Source organism: Sturnira hondurensis, unplaced genomic scaffold (genome assembly GCF_014824575.4).
Source record: "Sturnira hondurensis isolate 20B ecotype Veracruz unplaced genomic scaffold, ASM1482457v3 Scaffold0006496, whole genome shotgun sequence".
NCBI lineage: Eukaryota > Metazoa > Chordata > Mammalia > Chiroptera > Phyllostomidae > Sturnira > Sturnira hondurensis.
The window spans coordinates 21,286,923-21,306,502 of record NW_028079127.1 but is presented as its reverse complement, the minus strand read 5'-3'; the positions used below and the strand labels follow the sequence as shown (position 1 = coordinate 21,306,502).

General features: G+C 40.2%; 1 pseudogene; it reads right to left on the bottom strand.

Moving 5' to 3' along the window:
- Positions 1 to 13,601: 13,601 nt before the first annotated feature.
- On the bottom strand, positions 13,602 to 14,981 carry LOC118989651 (tubulin alpha-1A chain-like; annotated as a pseudogene).
- Positions 14,982 to 19,580: the final 4,599 nt, after the last annotated feature.

The window sequence follows — 19,580 nt, the reverse complement described above, 5'->3', positions numbered from 1 at the left end:
GTCCTCTTTCAGCCCATTTTGTTTGGGACTCTGCACTTCCTGGACTTGTATGTCTATTTCCTTCACCACATTAAAGAATTTTTCTGTCATTATTTTTTCAAATTGCTTTTCAATTTCTTGCTCTTTCTCTTTTGCTTCTGGCACCCCCATGATGAGAATGTTGGTACATTTGAAGCTGTCTCAGAGGGTCCTTACACTATCCTCACTTTTTGGATTTTTTTTCTGTCCTGATTGGATGTTTTCTACTTCCTTGTCTTTCAGGTCACTGATTTAATTCTCTGCTTCATCTACTATATTGTTGAGTTCCTGTATATCATTCTTCATTTTGGTTGGTGTACCCTTCATTTTCAAACTGGTTCTTTTTTATTGTTTCCATGTTCCTTTTTTATGTTCTTGAAATTCTCGCTAAGGTCCTTATAAACAGTTTTGAACTCTGTATCTGGTAGTTTTCTTGCCTCCATTTCATCTAATTCTTTTTCTGGAAGTCTCTCTTCTTCTTTCTTCTCATTCTTTTTCTTTCTGTTTCTTCGTCTCCTCGTTTTAGCTGTTTCCCTATGTTTGTTTCTATGTATTAGGTAGAGCTGCTATATCTCCCCATCTTGGTAAAGTGGCCTTATGTAGTACATGTTTGTTGGGCCCAGTGGCATACAGACATCAAACCCAGGTACTCTGGGTGTGCTCCTCCTACCCCAGGGGGGCTGTGTGTACCCTCCTGTTTAGTTTTGAGATTTGTTTGCTGTTGGCACTTCACAGGGATGGACTGACCACCAAGTCTATTGGTTATGAAGTCTGGCTATGACTACAGTGGAGGAACCTCTATGCAGGGAAGGGCCCACCCAAAGAAGCAGGACTTATTTTAGTGGGGTTCTGGTGCCTGCCATGTCCATGAGAGTGACACTCATGGAGGTCATTGAGTTGGAACTTGGCATGGCCCAAAGCTGTTCACTTGGTATGCTGGTTCTGGGGCTTCCTAGGAGGTATAGGACAAGGTCAGCCTCTGCCTGTATCCTGATCTTGGCCACCCAGCATGAGCTACATGTGGTGAGCTTGGAGGTGCCCAGCAGAGGCCACACTTCAAACTGAAGCTTGTCAATAGTACCAGGTCAGGGGTCACTTAGCAAGAGGTATGGACTGTGCAGAGGCCAGAAGCTGCTTGTTTAAGAGTTTTTAGGGAAATCTGAAGTATGCACCAAGAGAGGCCATTTGTATGGGAAAACCACTTAAAATAGGTTGGGTGGGCCTGGAAGTTCTCTGAGGTGGGGTCATAAGGAATATCAGGGCATGGCTAACACTGTGAGCTATGGTGATAGAAACTCAGATGTGGTATCTGCCTATTACACTCTAAGGGGAGGGCTCAGAAAAGAAACAATGGCTAGAGCCAACACTTCTGTCTAGGAGAAAACTGCTCCTCCAACCCTTGTCCTGAAGCCAGACAGTTCACTTTCTCACCATATATCCATAGGACCTTTCATGCTGCTGCCCCTCTGCTTGATCTCAGAGTGAGTGAGTCCAAGTAAGTCCATACCTGGGACTGCAGGAGAACCCTTCTCACTCAGCCACAATCCCCACTGGTTTCCCCAGGTAGGAGTTATGGGGACTTTTCTTCTGGGCACTGGAACCCTGGGCTGGGTGTTCTTGTTCTGGTGTAGGGCTGGGACCAGCCTTGGCTCCTCAGGGGGGTGACCTCTGAAGCTGAGCTATCCCTCCCAGTTTTCAACTGCCATGCCTCAGTGTGGGACCAACCCATTCTGTGTCTCTACCCCTCCTACCAGTCTCTCTGTGGCTTCTTCTATATATCTTTAGTTGTAGAACTTCTGTTCAGCTAGATATCAGGCAGTTTTGAATGGTAGTTATTCTGTAGTTTAGGTATAAATTTGATGTGGTTGTAGGAGATTCTGAACCCAGTGTTTACCTATCTGCCTGTCATCCTGCCTGCTCACCCTCTTTTTGTCCTACAGTCTTTTCAGTACCCTTGGAAATTGATTTTGGTTTCCTAATGGTCCTATTTCTTAGTGTTTTAAAATGAAATAATCCTGCCTGATGAAGTTTTAAATTATTATTATAAATTTCTTTGCAGGCTAAATGTTTCTATTTAACATGTGTTTTAATGTGCCACTGCATCGTCCACACTGGAAGAGTATTCTTTGAAGTTATATTCTATTAACCTGATAGTGAAATCTGTCATCTTTCCCATCTGTTAAGGAATGTCCAAACCTGTAAAGAATATTTGTAATAGTTTATTTGAGCCAAACAAATGAAAAATGCCAGAGAACAAGATCTCAAATGTTCTGGAGAATAACAGTTTTGCAGTTTCTTTTATGCACTTGAAATTAAGGGGGGAACATAAGGAAGATTACATGGAGGTGGGAAAGAGCAAGGTGGGGTTTTGGTTACAGGGTAGTAGACAAGATTATGCTTTCTTGAGGGTGGTTACAGCTTATTTTTGATGCACAGAAACAATGGATAGGGCTTGTTCAAGGCAAATATAAACTTTTTACCAGAAAAGTCATATGCCTGAAGCATGACTACCCACCATGACCTGTCCAGTTGGGAATTTATGATCAGATCATCCTGTGAGGTTACTTTCTATAGAACCATTCTTTTTTATCCACATGCCTAAAAGTCCCTAAATTCTTATAAAGCAAAGAAAAATGGGAGGGAGAGCTGAATCAGTTGACCCCTCTTATCTTGCCTGTGTTTTTCACCTCCTTGCTTCCTTGAAAGTGGATACACAGGCTGAAGCTCAGGCAGCCACCCTGTGAAGGCTAACTGCCCATTCTAACATTGAGCAGAAATACAAAAGGAGCCTGCAACCCTAAGGACCTCATGAAGACACCGTGTCAGCCCTAGATTGCACATCAGATCTTAAATGATGTTAATTGGTTCTAATTTGCTACCTCAGAGTGGTGGCTGCAAGTTACAGAAGCTAAAGTTTTGAAGTTGGCTGAATGGAGAGGGTCAGGTTTGGGGCTGTGAAGGTAAAGACCTGGCAGGTTGGAAGGTTATCACCAGTTTAGTTATGTGGTAGTGAAATGTTTGGTAAACTTGTTTCCTTTAGTGTTTTGGGAAATGGACTCCATGCCAACCAAGGCAGTACATTAGGAAACATGGTGGAAAAGGGCACAGGTAACTGATATGTGTTGACTCCACTCATTCTTCTGCTTTGAGCTAAGTGCTATAAGAAAGAGAAAACCCAAGGGAGAGCCAGCTAGTCAGAGAAGAAAGAAAATATGACTCTGCTTACAGCTTCAATTCTAAATTGGCTGAGGATCCTGATCCTATCATTTGGAGCCTTGAAAAGTTGAATACAGCTGCTCTCATCCCCCCTGTTCCCTGTGCTGTGAAGTGAATAGAAAGAAGCAGTCTTAGCAGAGGATAAAGAAATGGACTTCAGGCCTTTTCTATCCTCCTCCATTGAGAGTTTTCGGACAGATGACAGAAGCAAACCCACCAGGAAAATCAGATTGTGTCACCTTACCACTTGGACCTGTTTTTTAAATGACAATTACAGAGCCCCAAATTTTCAGATTAAAAAAATAGTCATTGTAGTAAATATAATTGTCATGGAATTAGTGTCCAGAAACTATTAAGAATTTCTATAAATCAATGAAGACAAGATAAACCATTCAATCAAATAACAGGCATAATAATTGAAGAGGCATTGCCCAGAAGCAGAAATACAAATGGTTCATAAACATATAAACATTGTTCAAACTTAATTAGTAATCAGGATAATACAAATTTAGGCTATGAGATAAAATTTCGCAGGCTGGCAAAAATTTCGAAGCCAGAAAACACCAAGTGTTGGACAGGATGTGGAAGAGCACTAAGGGTGATTCAAAGTGGCAAACCACGGTGGAAAACAGCCTGGCAGGAAACAGTGAATTGTGCACATTCCATGCCCCAGCATTCTGCCCCAGGGTATATTCCCTGGAGAAATTCTTGAACTTACACACTAGGGGTCAATTGCAAAAAAATCTTCAGAGCAGCAGTATTCATAAAAAAAATAAGAATGATAGCCATCCTCAACTATAGAATTAATTAACAAATTTCCTAAAACAAAAAATACATCCAGCAATGAAAATAAAATAAAAATGGCCATGTGCACCAACATGGTTGAATCTCAGAAACATAATGTTGAAAGGGAAAACTCAAGTTGTACAAGTGCAGAAACAGACAAAATTAAACATATTGAAAAGGGATATGTGAACATACATAAAGTCAGGATATTAAGTGCCACTGGGGAAGATGGAGGTTTCCTTCAGTTTTTAAATGTCCATGAGATTATATTCACTCTTTTATGAATGATACACTTCATAATAAAAATAATACGGACTTCTGGCCAAGATGGAAGCTTAGGTGGAAACACTGTGCCTCCTCGCACAACCAAGTTTAAAGACAACAAAGTTTTAGTAACAAAAATGCAACCAAAACACAGAAAATTGAACTGTACGGAAGTTCGACAACAATGAACCATTCAGCCAGACTGGTAAGAGGGGCAGAGTCAGCAGCTGGCATAGTGGAGTCAGGCAGGAAAAAGCAGCCAGATGGATTCAGGCACACAAGCAGTGGTTGGCAGATCCCAGGTGTGGGGTGGCAACAGGTGGGCCCATTGAGGGCAAAAGGTGGCTGGCTGACCAGGGTCACACATTCACACTCAGATAAACCAGGTGAAGGAGCAAGCAGTGAGACAGACCACACAAACCAGGGCCCCAGCAACAGGAATTAAAACCTAAAGCACCAATTGGAGAAACTTTTGGGGTCGAGGTGCTGGGAGAAGAGCCCAGGCTCACAGAGAGTTTGTTGAAGAGCCCCACGGGGTCCTGGAGGGTGCACAGGCCCACACACCCAGGAACCAGCACCAGAGGGGCCCGGTTTGCTTGTGGAAAGCAGCAGAGGGGACCAAAATTCAAGAGAGAGGGGAACAAACACCATGGCCCCTCTCTGACCCTGCACCCACATACAGTGTCACAACCCAGTAACTGGGTCACCCTGCCCTCGTGAACACCTAAGTCTCCACCCCTCATATGTAACAGACATGAACAGACCAAAACATTATGGCTCTAGCAGAAGAATAGTTCAAATCCCCACAGCCAATACTTCTAAGCAACCAAGAGATAGCCAGCCTATCAGATGCACAGTTCAAAATACTGGTGATCAGAATGCTCACAGAACTGGTTGATTTTAGTCACAAATTAGAGAAACATAGGAAGGCTAAACTGCTTGAAATGAAGAGAAATGCACAGGACACCAATAGTGATGGAAAGGAAATTGAGACCCAAATCAAGGGAGTGGACCAGAAGGAAGAAAGAAACATCTAATCAGGAAAGAATGAAAAAACAAGAATTCAAAAAAGTGGGGAGAGGCTTAGGAACCTCCAGGACATCTTTAAACCTTCCAACATCCAAATTATAGGGGTACCAGAAGGGGAAGAGAAAGAACAATAAGTGAAACACTTATTTGAACAAATAATAAAGGAGAACTTCCCCAGTCTGGCAAAGGAAATAGAATTCCAGGAACTCCAGGAAGCTCAGAGAGTCCCAAAGAAGATGGACCCAAGAAGGAACACACCAAGGCACATCATAATTACATTAGCCAAGATTAAAATGAAGGAGAGAATTCTAGAAGCAGCAAAAGATAAGGGGACAGTCACCTACAAAAGAGTTCCCATCAGACTGTCAGCGGATTTCTCAAAAGTGACCTTACAGGCAAGAAGGGGCTGGAAAGAAGTATTCCAAGTCATGAAAGGCAAGGATCTACATCCAAGATTGCTCTATCCAGCAAAACTTTCATTTAGAATGGAAGGACAGATAAAGTGCTTCCCAGATAAGGTCAGGTTCAAGGAGTTCATCATCACCAAGCCCTTATTATGTGAAATGTTAAAGGGACTTATCTAAGGAAAAGAAGATAAAAAGTATGAACAGCAAAAGGACAGCAAACTCACAGTTATTAACAACCATGCCTAAAACAAAAGCAAACTAAGAGGACAGCTAGATCAGGAGCAGAACCATAGAAATGGAGATCACATGGAGGGTTAGCAACATGGGACTGGGAGGAGGAGAAGGGGGCAGAAAGTACAGAGAATGAGTAGCATAGATGGTAGGTAGAAAATAGACAGGGAGATGGCAAGAATAGTATGAGAAATATAGAATCTAAAGAACTTGTGACACATGGACATAAACTAAAGGAGGGATGGTGGGAGAATGGTGTTCAGGGTGGAGGGGAATGAAGGGGGGAATGGGATAACTGTAATGGCATAATCAATAAAATATATTAAAAATTAATAAAACAAAAAACCATGAGGAGGCAGGTTATTGGGCTATGGTTGCTTACACATAAATTTGACCAGAGGGATATACTCTACAAGTAAATTAGGTAGCTATACTATCAAAAAATAGAAAATAAAAGGCTGGCTACAAGGCCCTGATCATAGACTCAGGCCAACAGGAAGCAAGCTGCTAAAGCCTTGATTAGGATTTCTGGCAGGAGCATCTCCTCAATGTCCACAGCAGCTGTGAGAATGGAGGATAACAGACCCAGAAGACCAGCACAGAAATGAGAACCAGGACTGTCTTGTGGGCTAACCAAGGCATTTGCTCTGCTGCCCAAGCAGCATCTGATCATATTCTGAGTCAGTGGTTACACTGTTCTCCTTACTATCTCTTCTCTAAACAACTCTTTCTTGTGGAAATCTCATTCTTCTTCCACTATTGTGTATCAGGTGTGTTTGGGACTGCTGACTTTTCTTTCAATTTATAGGTCCTGACAAGCTATATCGATAGCAAGTACTATATACCATCCAGGGAGCCTGGACTTTGAGCACAATACAATCAATTACCGGATGCGATGTGGGGCAGGCTAAATGTGCTTCATGGATAGAAAGATTGTGTAATAGATGGTAGGGGCCCATATGGCTAATATCCATGAGGAGGATGTTTTTCCTTACTAACCAAACCCTAATTTTGTTGAGGGAACAATGTGCTTAGCTACAAAACAAAAACCACCCTTAATAGACTTCCTAACAAATAGGGTAACCCCATGACAAGGCTTTGGCCCATGACATTAAGTGAAATCTGAGTGGCACTTTAGGGAAAGCTTCTTTAGAAGAACTCTTACTCATCTGGCAAGTACCCTTCTACTCTTGCCCTTGCCTGCTTTCTCTTGTCTGGATCATAGAAGTGAATGTTGGAATAGCAGCAGAAGTATTGTGATCTTGAGGCATGCTTGAAAGTAGAAGCTATCAAAGGTAGAAGCACTAAATCATTGCATTCCTTCAAAATTCATAGTTGAAGCCCCAACCTTCCACTCTGGAGTAAAGTCATATTTGAAGTAAAGAAGTAATTAAAATCACAAGACTGGAGCCCTGATCTGATAGGATTAGTGTCTTAGGAGACACTAGAGAGCTCTCTCTCTCTCTCTCATTTCTGTACACACTTAGAGAAAAATCCATATGTAACAAGGCAGCAATCTGCAAGCCATGAAGAGAGCTCTCACTAGAAGTTCAACTCTGCCAGAATCTGGATCTTAGACTTTTTATTCTAAAAAACTGAGAAAACAAATTTCTGTTGTTTAGGCTACTCAGTCTATAGTATTTTGTTATGATAGCCCTAGCTGACTAATATAGATACCATGTACTAGTGATGGTATCAATAAAATATTGAAAGATTAAAGAATTTTATAATGAATCAAGGAGCCAAAAAACAGTTAATTGCACAATAATAGCTGGAGACTTCAACCCCACTTTCAATAAGTGGGATAGACAGAAGCCTTCAAAAACACTGTAACCCACCTAGACCTAAAAGATGTCTATCAAACACTTCACCTGGTAATAGCAGAATCACCTTCTCTAAAGCACACCTAAAATATTCTCTAGGATAGACCATATGCTTGGCTATAAAACAATCTTAAATAAAATTAAAAAGATGGAAATTATACAAAGAATTCTCTCACCACAGAAGAATTAAGTTACAAACAATTAAAATAAGAAAATTTGGGAAATTCAACAAAATGTGGAAATTAAACAACATATACCTGAATGGGTCAACTGAAGAATGGGTCAAAAAGGAAATCACAGGTAAAATTAGAAAATAGTTTGAGAGTAATGAAGATGAAAACAGAACATATTAAAACTAACATCAGCAAGAAGGTAGACTAAAAATCGCTAGCCCTGGTTCTCCATTGAAATACTAAATAAACAATAGAGACTGGATAAAACAGCATTATAGGAACTCTAGAAATCAGTCAAGATCTATACCAAACAAATGAATGTCCAACTGAGAGGAAAATTCAAAACAGGAGGACATTGCATGGGGTCTTTACTCATTCTTTCCCCAACCACTTCCTGGCATAGCACACTTTGGGGGAAATGGTGTCCTGGTGCCCAGCTCCCTTCTGCAAACCATATAGAACAGAACCAACCAAATTTGAATGCTCTAACCTGTCCTGGGTCTCCTTGATGGATTGGTCTCTGCATCATCTAACTTGGAACTCAGGTAGCCAAAAGGAGCACAGTTTGGAAATTGCAAGTGGTGACAGACCTGCAGAGCCACAAGACAAGCTATTACTGACTGAGAAATGCAATAAAACAACTAAGGTCCTGAGAGAAAGAAGACTCTGGAAATCAAGACATTTAAAAGCAGCCATATATATGGGAGAATTGGCAAACAGCACACACACGTGCCCAAGGAAGACACATGCCCAGAAAGACCTGAGCACACCTTAGTCTTCACACCAGGTTTATTAGTAAAACTCTTCCCTTGTACAGAGCCAGTCTTCAAAGGCTAGGAGAAGTGGCTATTTTCCAATAGCTCAGTTTTCAACAAAATACCACAAAGCACACAAAGAAATAGGGAAATATGGCTCATTCAAAGGAATAATATGTCCCCATTAACTGTCCCTGAATAAACACAGGCATTGTACTTGCTACACAAATACTTTAAAACAACTGTTTCAAATATGCTCAAAGAATAAAAGGAATACAAAAAGAAATAACTATGGAATTCTGAAAAATGATATATGAACATAATAAAAATACCAACAGGAGATGTACTTATTTAAAAGAAAGAAATAAAAATTCTGGCACTGAAAAATACAATAATATCATCAAAAAATTCACTAGAGCCATGGCTGGTGTAGCTCAGTAGATTGAGTGTGGGCCTGCAAACCAGAGGATCGCAGTTCGATTCCCAGTCAGGGCACATGTCTGGGTTGCAGGCCAGTTCCCAGCAGGCAGGGAACCCATGAGAGGCAGCCATACACTGATATTTCTCTCCTACTCTCTTTCTCTCCTTCCCTTCCCCTCTAAAGATAAATAAACAAAATCTTTTAAAAAAGAAAAATTCACTAGAGGTATTGAACAGAAGAAAGAATCAGAAAACTATAACACAAGTATGAAACTGTCAAGTCTGAGAAGCAGAAAGAAAAAAGTTAAAAAAATGAGAAGAAAGCCTAAGAGACTTCTGGGGACAGCATAAAAAATTAATATACTATGAGAGTCCCAGAAGAAGAGAGAGATAAAAGGGCAGAATGATTATTTGAAAAAATAATGGCCCCAAACTTACAAAATTTTAAGTATGTATAACAAATGTGAGAAGCTCAATGAACCCCAACTAAGATAAACTTAAAGAGACCCATGCTGAGACACATTATAATTAAACTGTCAAATCCAAAGTCAAGGAATCTTTAAACCAGCAAAGAAAAAGAAAGTCACCTAGTACAGGGGATCCTCAATAAGATTGTCAACAGATTTCTCAGCAAAACCTTGCAAGACTCAAAGCAGTAGGATGAGGTATTTTGGTATATTTATACTGCTAGAAAAAAAACTGTCAATGAAGAAATCTACATACAGCAAAACTCTCCTTCAAAAATAGGAGAGAAATTAAGACATTTTCATTAAACAAAAACTGAGGGAGTTCATTTACACTAGACCTGCCCTATAAAAAGTACTAAAGAATACTTCAAGTTGAATTGAAAGGATACCAGGCAGTAACTCAAAGCCATATAAAAATGTAAAGTTCTCCTGTAAAGATAAATAAATGAACAAATATAAAAACGAGTAGTACTATAATTTTAGTTTGTAACTCCACCCTTATTCTTCTGCAGATTTTTTCTCTTTTATTGATTATTCTATTACAGTTGTCCTGATTTTTCTTTCTTTCCCCACCTCCAACCAGCACCCTCACTCCCTCAGGCAATCCACCCACCATTGTTCACATCCATGGGTCACAAGTATAAGTTCTTTGGCTACTGCATTTTTATACTGTACTTTACATCCCCGAGGCTACTCTGTAACTACCTATTTGTTCTTCTTAATCCCCTTACCTTTTCATATATTCTCCTCCACATGCCCCTCCCACCTGACAACCATCAAAATACTCTCCATATCCATGATTCTGTGTCTGTTCTTCTTTGCTTAGTTTCTTTTTTAGGTTCAGTTGTAGATAGATCTTTGACATTTTATTGTTCATAGTTTTGATCTTCTTTTTCTTAAATAAGTCCCTTGAACATTTTGTATAATAATGGTGTGGTGATGATGAACTCCTTTAATTTTCTCTTGTCTGGGAAACTATCTGCTCTTTGACTATCTGCTCTAAATGATAGCTTTGTTGGGTAGAGAAATCTTGGCTATAGGTCCCTGCTTTACATGACTTTAAATATTTCTTTCCAATCCCTTCTGGCCTGCAAAGTTTCCTTTGAGAAATCAGCTGACAGTCTTATGGGAATTTTCTTCTAGGTAACTAACTCCTCTTGCTGCTTTTAAGAGTCTCTCTTTATCTTTAACCTTTGGCACTTTAAATACAATGTGCTTTGGAGTGGGCTTCTTTGCATCCATCTTGTTTAGGACTCTGCTTCCTGGACTTGCATGTCTATTTCTTTCACCAGATTAGGGAACTTTTATTTCATTATTCTTTAAAGTACACTTCCACTTTCTTGTACTGTCTCTTCTCCTCTGGAACTCCTAATATGTGAATGCTGGACCTCTTGAAATTGTCCCAGAGGCTGCTTATACAAGCCTCATTTTTTAATTCTTTTTTCTTTGTGTTGTTCTGATTGTTTTTTTTGTTTCCTAATGTGCCAAAGCATTAATTTGATGCTCAGCTTCAGCCACTCTACTGTTGTTTCCTTGTAAATTGTTCTTTATTTAATTAGTGTAGCCTTCATTTCTGACTGGATCTTTTTGATACTGTTGAGGCCCTCACTAAGTTCCTTGAACATCCTTTTAACCAGTGTCTTGAACTCTGCATCTGATAGTTTGCTAATCTCCATTTCATTTAGTTATTTTTTCTGTAGTTTTGATCTGTTCTTTCATTTGGGTTGTGTTTCTTTGTCTCCACATTTTGGCAGCCTCCCTGTGTTTGTTTTTATATATTTGGTAGAGCCATTTTGACTCTGTGTCTTGGTTGTATGTCCTAATGTAGTGCATGTCCTATAGCGGCACAGCCTCCCCTATCACCCAAGCTGGGTACTCAAGATGCACCCTTTGTGTGGGCTGAGTACACCCTCCTATTGTAGTTGAGCCTTTGTTGCTGTTGGCAGATCAGTAGGAAGGATTTATCCAGGCCAGGTTGCTGCAAGGATTGTCTGTGACCAATTACCACAAACCTCCACCTTCCATGTAGGATCAGCTGTGCAGGGGCAGGGTGGTGGTGCTCCAGAGAGGTCTGTAGCTGTCCAGTGGGTGCTCTGGCCCTTTGGTTTCCTGGGAGGTGCAGACCAAGGTCAGCTCCAACCTGTGTTTTTCCTGGGGCCACCCTGCATAGCTATAAAGCAGTCTGGGATGGTTTCTACTTGTGCTTGGCTTGCAGATTCCCAGGCAAAGCCAAGCTGTGAATCTATGATGGCTGCTGCTAGTGCCAGGCCTGGGGCTCAATCAGGCCAGCTGCTGCTTATCTGAGAGGATTTAGGAAGTAGTGAAGCCTGAGCCAAGACCAAACATTCACATGGGAAAGCAGCTCAGGTGGGCCTTAAGTTGGGTGGGTGGAATCTCTGGGGATCCCTAAAGCAGATCAAATAGTGCTAGCCAGGTTGATGGAGTATCAGTTATGGCACCAGCTTGCCAGCTGTGTGGGGGAAGGTTCAGAAAAGGGACAATGGCCTCTGCCAGACACTTGCTTTGATGCCAGACACTTCAGTTTCTCTGTATATGCCACTGATGCCTTTCAAGCTACTATCTTAGTGCTGGAACTCAGAGGGAGTGAGTCCGAGTAGGTGATTTCATGTGTGGGTTCTTTAAGAGGAACTGCTTGGGGGTCCAGCAGTTTCTTCTACCAACTCAATCCCCACTGGTTTTTCAGCCAGTAGTTGTAGGGACTTATCTTCCTGGCACTGGAACCCTGGGCTGGGGGGCGTGGTGTGGGGCTGGGACTCCTCACTTTCAAGATATCCCTCCAGAATTTTTATCCACCACATGTGGGTGAGGAACCAGCCAGTTTCACATTGGCACCGCTCCTACCAGTCTGGATGGATGTGGTTTCTTTAATTTTGTAGTTGTCAGTCTTCCATTCAACTAGATTTCTGACAGTTTTGAATGATGGTTGTTTTATATTTAGTTGTAATTTGGTGTGGTTGTGTGAAGAGGCAAGCCATGTCTGCTTATGCTGCCATCTTGACCAGAAGTCCACTTCCATAGATTTAAAAGACACATGCATAAAAAATTAGATCTATGTTAATGAGTATGTAATATATAGAAATATAATTTGTGACATAAAGTGGAAGAAAGTGGGCCTGTAAAGGGGTAAAGATTTAGTATATACCAATGAAGAGAAGTTATATCGGTTTAAGTAAATTGTTATAACTTTAGAATGTTATATGCAGCCCCCATGAAACTGCAAGGAAAATATAAATAAAAAGAAGATCAAGCACATAACTACAAAAATAAACTAAGAAAGGTTGGAGGAAATGGAGGACAAATATCTATAAGGTTTATGGCAAACAAGATAGCAACAGTAAGGTTCTTTCTTATGAGTAATTATTATAAAAGTAAATGAACTAAAATCACAAACAAAATAGTTTAAAAAACAGTTTCAGCTATAAGATAAATAAGATCTGACATGACTTATGACTTAATGATAAACATGACTATAGTTGATAACACTGTATGATATAATATAAATTTGCTAAGAAAGTAGTACTTAAATGTTCTCACCAAAAAAACTTAAATATATGTGGTGATGAATGTATTAGTTAACTAAATTGGAGGAATCCTTTTACAATGTGTACTTATAGCAAATCACCATGATGTACACTTTAAATATCTTACAATTATATTTGTTAATTACACCTCAATAAAGCTGAAAAAAACAAATAGGATCTAACTATACACTGTCTACAAAAGACTCACTTTAGATTTAGTAACATACAGGTTGAAATGAAAAGATAAAAAAAATATTCCTTGCAAATAGTAACCAAAAGAGAGCAGGTTGGCTATACTAATGTCAGGCAAAATATACTTTTTTTTTCATTTAAGACAGGGAATACCTTATTCAAACCCATCAGAGAAATGAACTGGTTGGGTCTATAGCAAAGCATCATGTTTTAAAGCCCAGGCCAGTAATTTTATATAAGTATACACTGCTACATATAAATTAACTGATGTTTAAAACAGAATAAGCTTCCCTGTAAAAGCAGCACCATTATGACATTTTAACTTTAGTACTTCTCTCCTTCTTCCTCACCCTCTCCTTCAACAGAATCCACCCTAACCTTCTCATAATTCTTCTCTAGGGCGGCCATGTCCTCATGGGCCTCAGAAAACTCTCCTTCCTCCATGCCCTCACCCACATACCAGTGGACAAAGAAATGCTTGGCATACATTAGGTCAAACTTGTGGTCCAGGCAAGCCAAGGTCTCAGCAATAGCTGTGGTGTTGCTCAGCATGCACACCACTTGTACTTCGGTCAGGTCTCCATCAGGGACCACAGTGGGAGGCTGGTAATTCATGCTAACTTTGAAGCCAATGGGGTACCAGTCCACAAACTGGATCATACTCTCGGTCTTGATGGTGGCATTGGCAGCATTGACATCTTTGGGAACCATGTTACCATGGTACAATAGGCAGCAAGCCATGTATTTTCCATGTCGAGGGTCACATTTTACCATCTAGTTTGCTGGCTCAAAGCACTCATTGTTGAAGAAAGATGTTCATGGTAGGTTTTCTCAGCAGACTTGACAGGGCATATGAGCCAGAGGGAAATGAATACAGGGATAGGACACCAGGTTGGTTTGGAATTTAGTCAGATTGACATTCAGGGCTCAATCAAACCTGAGGGAAGTAACGGAGATACAAGTTGACCTATCAACCTATTCAGGTTAGTGTAGGTTGGGTGCTCAATATTGAGGTTTCTATGACAAATGTCATAGATGGCCTCATTGTCGAGCACGAAGGCACAATCAGAGTGCTCCAGAGCTCCAGGGTGGTATGCGTGGTGAGGATGGAATTATAGGGCTCCACTACAGCTGTGGAAACCTGGGGGCCTGGGTAAACAGAGAACTCCAGCTTGGACTTCTTCCCATAATCAACAGAGATACTCCTTCAGCAGGGAGGTGAACCCAGAACCAGTTCCTCTACCAAAGCTGTGGAAAACCAAGAAGCCCTGAAGACCTGTGCACTGGTCAGCCAGTTTTCAAATTCAATTCAGGACAATGTCAATGATTTCTTTGCCAATGGCATAGTGGGCACAGGCATAGTTATTGGCAGCACACTCCTTCTCAGTGATCAGCTGCTCAGAGTGGAAGTGCTGACAGTAGGTACCAGTGTGAAATGTATCAATGACTGTGGGCTCCAAGTCTACAAACACTGTGCTGGGCACATACTGCCAGCACTTGAATATGGTGTTGAAGGAGTCATCTCACCACCTAGTGGTCTTGTCATTTAGCACCTGGCCATTGGGCTGGATGCCATGTTCCAGGCAGTAGTGCTCCCAGGAAGCATTGTAGATTTGGACACCACCCTGGCCAATGTGAATGGAGATGCACTCACACATGGTTGCTGCTTTGCAGCTGTGGAGCAGATAGTGAGAGGAAGAAGAGCAGTTGTTGCTTCTTACAGTGCGCCTCTTAGGCAGTTGTTGTAAGAGAACCTGCCCAAAATATACTTTAAATAAAAAAGTTTACAAGAGAGAAAAGAGGACATTATATAGTAATAAAAGGTGAACTACAACAAGAAGGTATAATAATTATAAACATATAATAATTAAAAACATAAATTATGCACCAAATATTAGAGCTCCTAAGTATATGAAGAAAACATTTCTGAAACTAATATAATATTTAATGTTAACTATAATAAGAAAAAAGTAAACAAAAAATTGACAGTTTTGAAGGAAGAAATAGCTCTGAAATAACAATAAGATTCTTCAAAATTTCACTTCTAATATGGGTAGAACAACCAGATGAAAGATAAATTAGGAAATCAAGAACTTAAATATCTCCTTAGACTAAATGGATCTGGTAGATATATTTTAAAAAACCTTCTCAACAACAGCACAATACACAATTTTCTCAAGTTCACCAACAGCATTCTTCAGATGGAATATGTTAAGTCACAGAAGTCTTGATTTAAAAGATCGAAATCACAAAAAGCATTGTATTTAATCACAATGAAATGAAACTAGAAATGAACAGTAGAAGGAAAACTAGAAAATTCAAAAATATGTTAAATTAAACAACAAACCCTGAAACAGCCAATGGGTAAATAGGAAATCAAAAAACAAATTAGAAAATATATTTTTTTTTCCTGTGGGTCTCTCCAATGAACTCTCCTGTGGGGCTGGGAGTTTCTCCACCCACCGCAAACCCCACAGGTTTGTCTAGTCAGAGATTTTGGGGCTTTACTTCACCACACTGGAACCCTGCATTGCGCGATCGTCTGGCACCCCAGTTGTTCTACCAGGTTGATCCACACTCAATTCTGTGACCACCCACTCTGCTAGCTGCTTCCTTGCCTTGTCAACCAGCTACCGCCTTGACCACCTGGTCCTCCAGCCACCCAGCTTGCCTCAAGTCCTCTCCTCCCCAGTTTCCCATCTCCACCCCTCATACCAATCTGGATGAATATTTCTTCTTTAACTCCTTGGTTGTCTGTTGGACTTCCATACAGTTTGATTTTCTGTCAGTTCTGGTTGGTTTTTTACTTTAAATTTGTTTTGTCCTTCTTTTGGTTGTGTGATGAGACACAGTGTATCTACCTACACCTTCAACTTGGCTGGAAGTCCATTTTTTTTCTTTTATCTGACCTTTATTTAAAAAGCTTCCTTTTTTCCACAATTGAGCACAACAGTATCTATGAGCTTACCCTATATAGCCATTAGTTAAGGGATTTTCACTGTATATTATTTTGGTGAGAGTTTTTTAAATCATAAATTGATATTGAATTTTGCCAAATGCTTTTTCTGCATCTTTTAAGATAATCACATGGCTGTAATTCTTGATTTTGTTGATTTGTAAGTCTCCTTAAGGCTTTAAAAGATGTTGAACCAGGCGCATATTTTTGCTATGATTTCTATTTGATTATAATGTATAATTCTTTGAACATACTGAGAAATTCAGTTTCCTATTATTTCATTAAGAATTGGGGCATCTGTGTTTGTTAGGGATATAGGCCTGTAAATCATTTCCTTTGTTGTGTCTTTGTTTAGTTTTGTCATCAGATTAATACTAACCTCAGAATATGAGTTTGAAAGTGTTATTTTGTGGTTCTTAAAATAGTTTGAAGAGAAGAGGTACTAATTATCATTTAAATATTTGGTAGACTTGATCTGTAAGCAATCAACCAGAAACAAACAGAGAATCTCTATAGAAAATATCTTGAGACAAATGAAAATGAAAACACAACATACCAAAACTTAGGAGATGCAGTAAAAGCAGTGCTGAGAGGAAAATCTATGACTGAAAATGCTTACGTTAATTATAAAAGATCTCAAATCAATGACCTAACTTAAAACTTTAAGGAAGTTGAAAAGAAGAACAAAATAAACCTAAAATGGGCAGAAAGAAGGAAATAATAAAAATCAGACTAGAGATAAAATAGAGAATAGAAACAATAGAAAAAATCAATGAAACCAATAATTGATTCTTCAAAAAGACCACCAAAATTAACAAAGCTTTAGCTAGAATGACAAAAAATAAAAAAAGAGTAGAGTGAAATAACTAAAATTAAAAATGAGAGAGAGACACTACTACTAATTTTACAGAAATGAAAAGAATTTCAAGAGAGTACATGAACAATTTAATGTTCCTCGAATTGAGTTACCTAGATGAAAAAAAACAAATTCTGAGAAACACAACCTACTCAGACTGAATCATGGAGAAAATCTGAATAGACCTATAACTTGTAAGGAGATTGAATCACTAATCAAAACCTTTTAATGAACAAAAGCTCAGGACCAGATGACTTCACTGTTGAGTACTACCAAACACTTAGAGAAGAACAAAACACCAATCCTTCTCAACTCTTTCGTATAATAATGGTATGGGAACACTTTGAAAGAACTAAAGAGGAGGGAACACCTTCTAACTCATTCTATAAGCCATGATATCAAAGCCTGACATAGACACTATAAGAGAAAACAAAGCAATATTCCTTATGAATAATGATGCAAAAATCCCCAACAAAATACTGGTAAATCAAATTCAATAGCATATTAAAGAGATTATTCACCATGAAAAATGGGATTTATTCTTGGAATCCAAGGGTGGTCCAACATGAAAATCAATCAGTTTTATACACCACATTAACTAAAATTGAAAATGAATAGTAGAAGCCCTGGCCAGATTGCTCAGTTAGTTAGAGTGTTGTCTCTATATGTCAATGTTTCAGGATTGATCCCTGGTCCGGGCACATGTAAGAAGCAACCAATGAATGCATAAATAATAAATGGGACAACAAATTGTTGTTTCTCTCTTTCTCTCTAAAGCATAATAAAATTTTAAAAAATTAAAAGATGAGGGGGGAAATGTATGGAAAAAAGAAATAGAAGGAAAATAAAACAAGACGGAGGAGTAGGTAGACATGCTTGCCTCCTTGCACAACCAAAAAAAGGATAAAAACCAATTCAAAGACAAAAATAAAACAACCAGAACTGCCAGAAAATTGAACTGTATGGAAGTCCAACAACCAAGAAGTTAAAGAAGAAACATTCATCCAGACTGGGAGAAGGAGCAGAGTTGGGCAGCTGGGGCTGAGAGGATGCATGGCAAGGCAGTGCCCAGCAGACCAGGTGGGCAAGGCAGTGACGAGTGTACCCGGAGGTCCCACATTCAAATGCAGATAAACTGGGAGGAGCAAGGGGAGAGTGAGAACAGACCACACAACCCAGGGTTCCAGTGTTGGAAAATAAAGCCTCTTAACCTTTGGCTGTAAAAACCTGTGAGGGTTGAAGCAGTGAAAGAAACTGTCGGTCTTTCAGAAGAGTCTCTTGGTGGGGCCCACAGGGTCCTAAAGGTAAATAAACCCACCCACCCAGGAATCAGCCCCAGGGCAGCACCTGGAAGGGCACAATTCACTTGTGGAAAGGGACGTGACTGAAAGTGGAGTGAGTGCTAGGTAAGCTGCATTGTTGTTCCCTATCTAACCCTTCCTCATAACCTCTGGCTGTAAAAATCTGTGGTGGTTGCATCTGCAGAGGAAACTGCTGCTCTCTCAAAAGAGTCTGAGAGTCCCACAGAGTGCTAGAACACACACAAATCCAGGACAGCACCAGGGCAGCAACTGGAAGGGGGCAGTTGCTTGCAGGAAGTGGGGAAGTGACTGAAAGTGAGGTGAGAAGCAAGCAAGCAGCATAGTTCCCTCTCTGACCACTCACCCACATACAGTGCTATAATGGTGTGAAGTGGGTTGCCCCGCCCTGATGAACACCTAAGACTCCACCACTTACAATGTAACAGGTGTGCTGAGACAGAGAAATATGGCCCAAATGAAAGAAGAGATCAAAACTCCAGAAAAATAACTAAGTGATGAGGAGATAGCCAACCTATCTGATGCAGAGTTCAAAACACTGGTAATCAGGATGCCCACAGAAATGGGTGAGTATGGTTGCAAAGCAGGGGAAAGAGTGAAGGCTATGAAAAGTGAAATAAAAAAAAATGTACAGGGAACCAATAGTGAAGGGAAGGAAACTGGGACTCAAATCAACAATTTAGAACAGAAGGAAGAAACATTCAATGAGAACAGAATGAAGAAACAATTCAAAAAAAATGAGGAGAGGCTTAGGAACCTCTAGAACAACTGTAATGTTCCAACATCTGAATTATAGAGGTGTCAGAAGGAGGAGAGAAAAGGCAAGAAATTGAAAACTTATTTGAAAAAATAACAAAAGACCGGACTTCCGCCAAGATGGAGGCATAGGTGGAAACACTGTGCCTTCTCCCACAACCAAGTTGGAATACAACAAAGGTTTGGAGAAACAAAGACACAACCAAAGGACAGAAAATTGAATTATACGGAAGTCCGACTACATCTAACCGTTCAACGGGGACGGTAAGAGGGGCGGAGCCAGCAGCGAGCAGGGTCGGGCAGGACAGGGCCCCCGACCCAGGCGCGCAGGCAGACGGGAACCAGTTGGGGTGCGGGGCAGACCGCGGGC